This window comes from Colossoma macropomum, unplaced genomic scaffold (genome assembly GCF_904425465.1).
Source record: "Colossoma macropomum unplaced genomic scaffold, Colossoma_macropomum, whole genome shotgun sequence".
NCBI lineage: Eukaryota > Metazoa > Chordata > Actinopteri > Characiformes > Serrasalmidae > Colossoma > Colossoma macropomum.
Window position 1 is genome coordinate 6,049,162 of NW_023494798.1, and position 10,129 is coordinate 6,059,290.

The window sequence follows — 10,129 nt, forward strand, 5'->3', positions numbered from 1 at the left end:
TTACGAACCACATGGAGCACTTTGTTGATTATTAATGAGGTGCAATCGCTGTTGTGTGTGAAAGTCCAATAGTTGGCCTTGAGCCAAAACAGCAGCACAAGATTAAAGAGATTAAACAGGTCTTCTGGATTCTGGGTAGACAAAGTATTCTTTGTAATGAAAACTCTCCAGATTGGTTCGAATCAATAATTCCTGTTTACGCAGTATCAAAATCACAAAAAAGAGAATTAGAGTCAGAGACAGTCTAAAAAGTCAAAAAACAGAATAGATCACACAGCAAAGGTACCAAAGGGAGTTCAAAAAGTGTTCAGAAAAAACTCACAGAGTTCAGAAAAAGTTCAGGCAATACTTCGCAGAGATCCAGTGATAGTGACGGTCCTTATAAAGGGAGGTTAATGAACTGCATGTGAAGGAGATTAAGGTGTCACTAGGAAGCAAGTCAGTACTCAGGTGAGGCTGACCTCTAGTGACGAAGGTGGGTATTACACCTGACAGCTCTTCGAATGACGTGTAGCCTTACATCTAGGGACCATATTTAATCTGGATGAACAGGTACTTTCTTTTGATAGTATTTGTCCAACCTAGATGAGTCTATGTGTTTACATAATTGTCCATCCACTCTAACAATGAATACATTATCAGACCAACCACATGCCTCCCTACCCCCTCTGTGTGGTAGATTTTTTTCCAGCCATGGGCTTACGGACAACAGGCCACAATACAGGCCTAAACACACTCTACTGCTCTCTTCCCCTCCGTTTCATCAACATGAGGAGGCTAACTAGTGATTTAGGGTTTGCTTCAAAATGGACCACTCACCTACAGCATAGGAATGAGAAGTCCAGTCCAGATAAAGGCACCACATGAAGAATCCCATTCCAAACCAGGGACCTAGCCGTATGTCTGGAGAATTGATGTTTATTTCCTGTGCGCAGGTACCAGACACCTAGCCATCACATAAGACAATGGACTGATGCAGTTTTACAGATTAGGCCCAGCCTATAAATGACAAGTGACAGGTGTGACAGACATGACCGTGTAGGGATAAACAAAAATAGTCAGAATATAGTGAGATATATATTATATATATATATATATATATCTATTTATATCTATATATATATATATATATATATATATATGTGTGTGTGTGTGTGTGTGTGTGTGTGTGTGTGTGTGTGTGTGTTACATTGACCTCCTTCTTTTATAGAACATTCCAGAGCAATCATGAACAGTCTTACATGACAGGACAGGACATGACACGTTCAGCAAAACAGATTAGCACATAAGGCTAGTAGTGCTGCATTGGAGGCAGTAGGATTAACAAAATCATATGGCTAGCCACATCCTGGAGTAGAGAATTCCAGTAAAAATAAGCAAGAAACTGGAATCACTCACTCAGTCTTACAAGAAGTTTTAAAATTATTTGACATTTTTCTGTTCATTTACTTTCCTATAAGTGGGATACAAAAGTAAAGGAAATATACAATTACAAAGGTAAAACAGGCAATATTCTCAGCCAACTTTTTCTCAGATTAGTGCTGTTCACCTCTGAAAGTCACACCTCCTTTGATTGTGTCCCAGCAGTGTAACATTACCGTAGAGGATTTGCATTCCTAACTGTATAAATACCACAAACTCTTTCCATCCAACCAGCTGAAACATTAGATCTTGAACACACCCAATCATTATCTCTACTCTGTAGTTGAATGGCTGGATGGAGTCTATCTTTAGTCTCTTACATGTGGTAATGGTCATTATCAATTTTTTGAGGATAAATGGGACTTTCTGTAGCCTGCAAGGAGAGCCGGTATACCCACAACTGTCAAAGGATGGTGACATTATAGTTGGAGGGATTTTACCCTTCCATAGGAGTTGGGAAATCACAAACGTGTCCTATGCAGCCAAACCATCACCGCTGAATTGTGTGAGGTAAGCAGCAATGCAAACTGAAATTTTTCATACATTCAATGAATATATAATTTTCAACAGTTGTATCACGTACTAGCAATGAAGATACTAGAGGTAATGTTTAAAATGTCTGTATATGTCTGTTTTTCTGCCTTATCCAGTCTTGATTTCAGAGCCATACAGTTTTCACAGTCCTTGATCTTTGCAATAGAAGAGATCAACAACAGTTCCTCTTTACTCCCTGGTGTCTCACTGGGCTACAAGCTCTATGACACATGCAGTTCCACGGCTATGGGGGTCAGAATGGCTATGGCACTTATTAATGGAAATGAGAACGCAACATTGAATGAGCCCTGCACAAAGCCAGCACAGGTGCAAGCCATAATCGGCGAGACACACTCCTCAATATCAACGGCAATTGCAAAGAGTGTTGGACCTTTCAACATTCCCTTAGTAAGAATTTAAGAAAGTTTTTTTTTATAATGTCTAGGTAAAATCACTCCAGATCTTACCTTTAATATTAAAACTAGTTAATATCTGGCATAAAAATACTTGAGATTAAACATAATTCCTGTGTGAATCTGTTCTCAGATCAGTTACGCGGCCACCTGCGAGTGTCTCGGTGATAAAAGGATATATCCCTCATTTCTGCGCACTATTCCCAGTGATTACTACCTAAGCAGAGCACTGGCAGAGATGGTCAAGCAGTTTGGCTGGACATGGGTGGGTGCATTAAGAAGAGATGATGATTATGGAAACAGTGGGATGGCTGCATTTACGCAAGCTGCAGAACAATTGGGTATATGTCTAGAATATTCCCTTCCATTTTTTCGAACTTACTCACAAGAGAAAGTGCTGAGAATAATCCAGCAGATCAAAAGCTCTACTTCTCGAGTGATTGTGGCATTTGTGACTTATTGGGACTTTGAGATTTTGCTGAATGTATTTCATGAGCACAATATTACTGGATATCAGTGGGTGGGAACTGAAGCTTGGATCTCTGATTCAACTGTAGCCAGAATGGATAAGCACAAAATACTGCAAGGAGCCATAGGGACTAGCTGTACCCAAAACAACAGTGACAGGTTTAAAGGAATTCATTCTACATATAAATCCACTTCAGTCTGCAGGCAGTGCTATTTTTACTGAATTCTGGGAGGCTTTGTTTAAGTGCAAATATTCAGTGAAGAATGATTCACAATATTCGACAGTGTGTACAGGCCAGGAGAAACTGTCTGAAATGGAAAATGAATTCACAGACATGTCCCAGATGCCTTTTTTCATTAATGTGTATAAAGCAGTGTATGCTATTGCCCATACCCTACATGACCTTCTTGGCTGCACGCAAACATGTCCTACAAAGAAGCAGCCTGATCCTCTCACTGTAAGTTAAAAGTCTGTTTAAACACAGATTTTAAACTTAGAGTTTCAGAGCTTTGGCACAAGTGTGTAGCACTAATTCAGAAGAATCTGTTAAAATGCTGTACTTTTAAGAAGAAGGAAGTGTTCATTTCTTTCAAATGTTGTAATTTAAACTTTATTCTATTAATTCAGTTTCTAGAACATCTCAAAAGGGTGCGCTTTAAAAGCAAAGATGGCGAAGAGGTTTATTTTGATAAAAATGGTGACCCTTTGGCTAAATATGAAATAATAAACTGGCAAACTATTGAAGATCACCATGAGTTTGTCACTGTTGGATTTTATGACTTTTCATTTCCTGCTTACAATCGATTAACAGTGAAAATGGCCTCTATTGTGTGGGCACAAAATAAAAATCAGGTAAAATTAAACTTATTAGAGATTTGATATGTATTAATTGAATGTTTAATTCTCAGGTTATTAAAGATTTATTTTGATCGTAGGTGCCGGTGTCTGTGTGCAGTGAGAGCTGCCCTCCAGGCACCAGGAAGGCTGTACAGAAAGGAAAGCCTATCTGCTGCTATGATTGTATACCATGTGCTGAAGGAGAGATCAGTAATATGACAGGTACAAAAAAATCAAAAATGCTGGAAAAAAGGCCAAATATTTTTGGTATTACTCTTGTAACTACAAAATATTCCAGAACATTTTTTTAATGAAGTTTAATCTGTTTAGAAGTTTACTCCATGTTTTAGGAGACAATATAACCAATGCATTCCTTCAATTATTTTCCCAGTACATTTAACTTTGTTTGTTATTCATGCTGTTTTTTTTCTCTCTGACAGACTCGATTAAATGCGAACAATGCTATCAAGACTACTGGTCAAATCCACCTAAAAATGAATGTGTAAGGAAGGAAATTGAATACTTGTCGTATGAGGAAACTATGGGAATCTTGCTAACAGCTGTTTCAATTGTTGGTACATTTCTGACAATAATAATAGCAATTATATTCTTCAGACACAAAAATACCCCAATAGTCAAAGCCAACAACTCAGAGCTGAGTTTCTTATTGCTCTTCTCTCTGGCTCTGTGTTTTCTTTGTTCACTTACTTTCATTGGTCAGCCCTCTGAGTGGTCCTGTGTGCTGCGCCACACAGCGTTTGGGATCACCTTCGTCCTCTGCATCTCCTGTGTTCTGGGGAAAACAATAGTGGTGTTAATGGCCTTCAGAGCTACACTTCCAGGCAGTAATGTCATGAAATGGTTTGGGCCTCCACAGCAGAGACTCAGTGTTCTTGCTTTCACTCTCATACAGGTCCTTATTTGTTTGCTTTGGTTAACAACATCCCCTCCTTTCCCCTTCAAAAATCGAAACCACTACAAGGAAAAGATCATTCTAGAATGTCTGTTAGGCTCAGCTATAGGTTTCTGGGCTGTGCTGGGTTATATAGGACTCTTGGCTCTACTGTGTTTTGTTTTAGCCTTTCTGGCTCGGAAACTGCCTGATAAGTTTAATGAAGCCAAGTTCATCACATTCAGCATGCTCATATTCTGTGCAGTTTGGATCACCTTCATCCCAGCTTATGTCAGCTCTCCTGGAAAGTTCACTGTAGCTGTGGAGATATTTGCTATTTTGGCTTCAAGTTTTGGTTTATTATTCTGTATCTTTCTCCCAAAGTGTTACATAATAATATTGAAACCAGAAAAGAACACTAAAAAGCAAATTATGAGTAAAGTACCAGTTAAGTGAGCTGCACATTCACTATTAATATGGCCGTAGTTAAAGCACATGGTCCTTGCCAACGTAATCTTAATTTGTTAACATTTTAAAAGATGTTAAAGGGGAATCCCACTGATTAAAAAATAATAATAATCAAAATAATCTCTGTGATGTAAACAAAATCAGTAAGTGTAGTTTGTCGTGAATTTTTCAGAGGAAGTGACCGCCTGATTTTTTTTTATATATAATGGAACTATGAACCAGGGGATCACAAGTTCTATAACACAAATATAGCCATTTCATTTGCTATTCAAAATAACTAGTGAGCCAGTGTATTTCTTGCAGTAGCTTTCTTCACAACAGATCACTCTGAATTTCATTATTACTATTTTTTTTTTACATCTTATTGATTAAAATACAAATATAAAGTAAAATATGCTTTTATTTTGCATTGTTTTCTAATTTAATATAAAATATTTCACTGCAAATTAGATTACCAGCATAACTGTGAGAGTGAAAAAGTAGTATTTTTGGCTGTGTTTGAAGTAGCATACTACTGCTCACATATTGACTGTGCCTAAAAACAGTAAGTAGTATGCATTATGTGACCAATACAAATTTTCCCCAGGATGACGAACTGCTCCAGCAAATAGTGCAGTATGCAGCCAGAGCTATCTTTGTGATTTACTGCAACCTAAAATGCAACACGGTTGTGTCACGAGGACAAATCCACTGATGTAATGGCCTGAATATTTTTAATAGCCCTAGATTCAGCTTTTCCATTTAATAATAAATTGAAATGAAAGACATTTGTTTGAATTTAGCGCAACACTGAAGCCCAAACAGTTTTCTCTGCTGGTGTTGAGGCATGTTTGCTCACTTCGAATATTTAATAACCTTAGCTTTCTGCACAGCTAACAAAGTTAAAATAGTTACTTTATAGTTAAGTTGGTCTCCGCCGAACATTCTGCTCAGCATTGGCTATTCAGGCTCCCTTGTGAAGTCACATTGCTTACAGTGCTGTGAACCCCTCATCCGATTTCTTCTATTTTTGCTAATTTGACACATTTAATTTTTTTTTTTTTAATTATTTTTTTTCGATTTTTACCCGATTTTCTCCCCAATTTAGTCATCTCCAATTCCACCCGCTAGTTAGGACTCCCCCAATCACACACAATGCTATCAACGCTAGGAGGGTGAAGGCTAACACAGGCTTCCTCCGAGACCTGTGAAACCAGCCACCGCTTCTTTTCGAGCTGCCACTCACGCAACGTCATTGGACAGCCGCAAGCGCTCGGAGGAAAACGCCAACCCCCAGATCTGTTACGTCAGCTAACAGACGCCTGCGCTGACTAGCATTGCGCTGAGTGAGTGATGGGGGGAGAAAGGCAGCCATCCCACCCACCCAGAGAGAGCGAGGTCAATTGTGCTCTCTCGGACTCCCGGCTACGGATGGCTGTAGCATCACCAGGGATCGAACTCGCGATCTCCTGATGATAGGGCCAACGCTTAGACGGTTGCGCCACTCCAGGAGCCCCCGACACATTTAAATAAAGTAAACACAAAATGCAGTATTTAAGTGTTTTATTGCATTTGTTGAAGACAAAGGTTTATTCAAAATCTCTTTCGTGATCTTCTGGATGAATCGTTGATGCACTCTTGATGAAATTTTAGTAGACCAAAATATACACATATATGTTGAAAAACAGCTAGCAATAGTTGCAAAACAGTGCTCTTGAGATGTGTCTGACTGGCTCTGGCCCTAATGAGTAGATCAGATTTACCTGAAAATCCTGTGAACACATTTCAATGGAAGAGATAAGATTAAAACTGACAAAGGCCTTAACATGGTCAATGTCAGAAATTAGTTTACATTGCATATTGACCTAGAAATAGTGCCGAATCTTGAATAATTCTTCTTAATTCAACTTCTCTTACCTTTGTTTTAAATATTTCAAAATTCTAAAACATTCTTTTGTTCATTTACAGGTTTAAATGAATAACATCTCAGATTGTCAACGTGATGTCAGACTTTTTGCATACTGTAGATTTTCTTTTGTCAAAATCTGTATATTTTAAGCTTTTGAAATATGATACAAAAGATGTTGCAATGTGCAAAAAATACATGTCCACTTTTTCACTCATTTGAAGCCTGGTAATTTATTACAGATGCATTCAGTTATAATATAGCATTTACCTAACTATGGTAGAAATAATTAGCTAAATTAACAATTAGCTACTATTACCACTAACTATTATTATCATGTTGAAAATATATTAAATGATTCAATATGTAATAAATCAAATACTATACAATTATTTTGCAATAAACTTTGTCTTCATGTTAAATGATGTCACATTCACTGCTCATATTCCCCTCCATGCCATGAGTGTCTCACCTGTGTGTCATTTGCAATCGTTTTGTACTGTATATAAACCATATGATACGCTTCGTGAAGTCTTGTTTGGTACTCCTTGCAATTCCAAGGCTTGTTTATTTTCTTTATATTTGCCTGTGGGTTTCAATTAAAAATTAAGTAAGAGGTTATTAAGGCTATTGTTACATACAGATTCATTGGTATTTTTTATCTTAGTCTTTCTACACTGCCTGTGCAGTGTCACGTTAGTTTTGCACTGAAAAGACAAACACAAAGTTCAAATGAACAACTCTTTGAGTTTGTGTTGGCATGTTTCATATCATTTCATTTAGTGTGAACAGTCACTGTTGTAAAAACAAAATTAATATGTACATTTCTAAGTTATAACATGAAGGGACAGACTTGAGAGTGGATTCAAGTGCAACCTGCCTTTATTACAGCCAAAGAACAATACAAACAGTCCAAGTCAACCAAAACAAAGACAATATCCGATGGGGGGCTCCCGACGCCACAGACATAGGCTTGGGAGCCGCCAACATCAAGAGGAGCAGGAGGCCCTCCATCAGATATCATCTTTGTTTTGGTTGCCTTGGACTGTTTGTATCCGGCCGACAACCTCCTGAGTGGGAGAGGTTGTCGGCCACTGCCATCCAAGCCCCCGGCCTTTGAATCACTTCAAGTCTAAAGGGTTGGAGAGCTAGATACCAAGGAGTGATTTTGGAGTTGGAGTCCTTCATGCAGTGGAGCCACTGGAGAGGGGTGTGGTCAGAACAGAGGGTGAAAGGGCACCCGAATAGGTAATAGTGGAGAGTGGGGACCGCCCATTTGATGGCCAGACATTCTTTTTCAATGGTGCTGTACTTAGTCTCCCGAGGCGATAATTTCCGAGTTATATAAAGCACAGGGCGATCCTCCCCCTCCACCAACTAGGACAAAACGGCCCCCAGCCCTCTGTCCAACACGTCAGTCTGCAAGACAAATGGGAGAGCAAAGTCAGGCGAATGCAGCAGCGGGCCCCCACAGAGAGCTGCTTTGACGACTAGGCTCTCCTCCCAGGTTCAAAGCCTGTTGCCACTGCTCCGTCCACTGTACCAGATCTGGTGCTCCCCTTTTAGTGAGATCAGTCAGCGGACCGGTGATGTCCGAATAATTAGGTATGAACCTATGATAATAGCCAGCCAGCCCCAGGAACCGTCTCACCTCCTTTTTAGTCTTGGGCCTCAGACAGGTCGCAATTGCCACGGTCTTATCAATTTGGGGATGCACCTGTCTGTGACCCAAGTGGAAGCCCAGATACTGTACTTCTACCCGTCCAATCGCACACTTCTTTGGGTTGCCTGTAAGCCCCGCCTGTCTCAACGATCTCAGAACCGACCTCAAATGTTGCACGTGCTGCTGCCATTTGTTGCTGTATATGATAATGTCATCTAAATAGGCAGTGGCATAAGCACAGTGGGGGCAGAGAATTCCATGCATGAATGGCTGAAACATGGCTGGTGCTCTGAATAACCCGAAGGGAAGACTGACGAATTGGTGTAACCCAAACGGCGTGGAGCCGTTTTTTCCTCGGGATACTGGAGTCAAGGGTATCTGCCAATAGCCCTTGGTCAAATCCAGTGTTGAATAAAAACGAGCAGCACCTAACCGATCGAGCAGTTCATCAATACGCGGCATTGGATAAGCATCAAATTTAGACAACGCATTTACTTTTCTGTAGTCCACACAGAAACGAACAGTCCTGTTGGGCTTGCGGACAAGTACTGCGGGGCTGCTTCAATCACTGTGGGACTCTTAGATTACTCCCATATTGAGCATAGCCTTAATTTCATTCTGAACCACCTGTTTTATGTGCTCAGGCAAGCGATAAGGCTGGCTGCGTACAACCACACCAGGAGGAGTTTCAATGTGGTGTTCTATGAGGTCAGTATGGCCAAGCAGAGGCGAAAACACATCGGAAAACTCCATTTGTAACTTGGCCACCTCTGCTTTCTGGGACGGGGAGAGCTGGTCCCCACAGGGGACCGGAGTCGGAGTGTGATTAAGTTTGGTTGGGACCTCTGGCCCCAACTCAGCTCTCTCGGGAACCACCGTCGCCAGATAAACAGGGAGCGCCTCCCTCCAGGGTTTAAGGAGATTGAGGTGGTATACCTGAAGTGCCCCGTCTCTGTCTGTCCGTCTGACTTCATAGTCAACTTCTCCCAGTCGCCGTGTGACCTCAAAGGGTCCTTGCCACTTGGTGAGCAATCTGGAGCTCGATGTGGGGAGTAAAACGAGTACTTTGTTTCCCAGTGAAAACCTAAGCAGCTGAGTGCCCCTGTTGTAGGCACAGCTCTGGCGTTCTTGAGCCTGAAGCAAATTCTCCTGAGTTAAGTGACCCAGTGCTTGGAGCTTTGCTCTCAGGTCAAGAACATATTGGATTTCATTTTTGCTGTTTAAAGGTCCCTCCTCCCAGTACTCTTTATTGACGACTAGGCTCTCCTCCCATACAATAAATCAAAAGGAGAAAACCCTGAGGAGGCTTACGGTACCTCTCACACTGCAAACAACAGGAGTTCTAGCCACTTATCCCAATTTTTAGTGGCCTTGTGAACAAACTTCTGATTCATATTTTTTAAGGCTTTGGTTAAAGCGTTCGACCAGTCCATCCATTTGGGGGTGGTAAACACTGGTACGAATCGATTTAATGCCCAGCAATTCGTATAGTGTCTTCTCTTGCCCCAGATGCCCTGCCATGGGATTATTATGAGCCGCATGGAAT

General features: G+C 40.6%; 1 pseudogene; it reads left to right on the plus strand.

Moving 5' to 3' along the window:
- The first annotated feature begins 1,717 nt into the window (after nt 1-1,717).
- Nucleotides 1,718-6,329, plus strand: LOC118818490 (annotated as a pseudogene).
- The last annotated feature ends 3,800 nt before the right edge of the window (nt 6,330-10,129 follow it).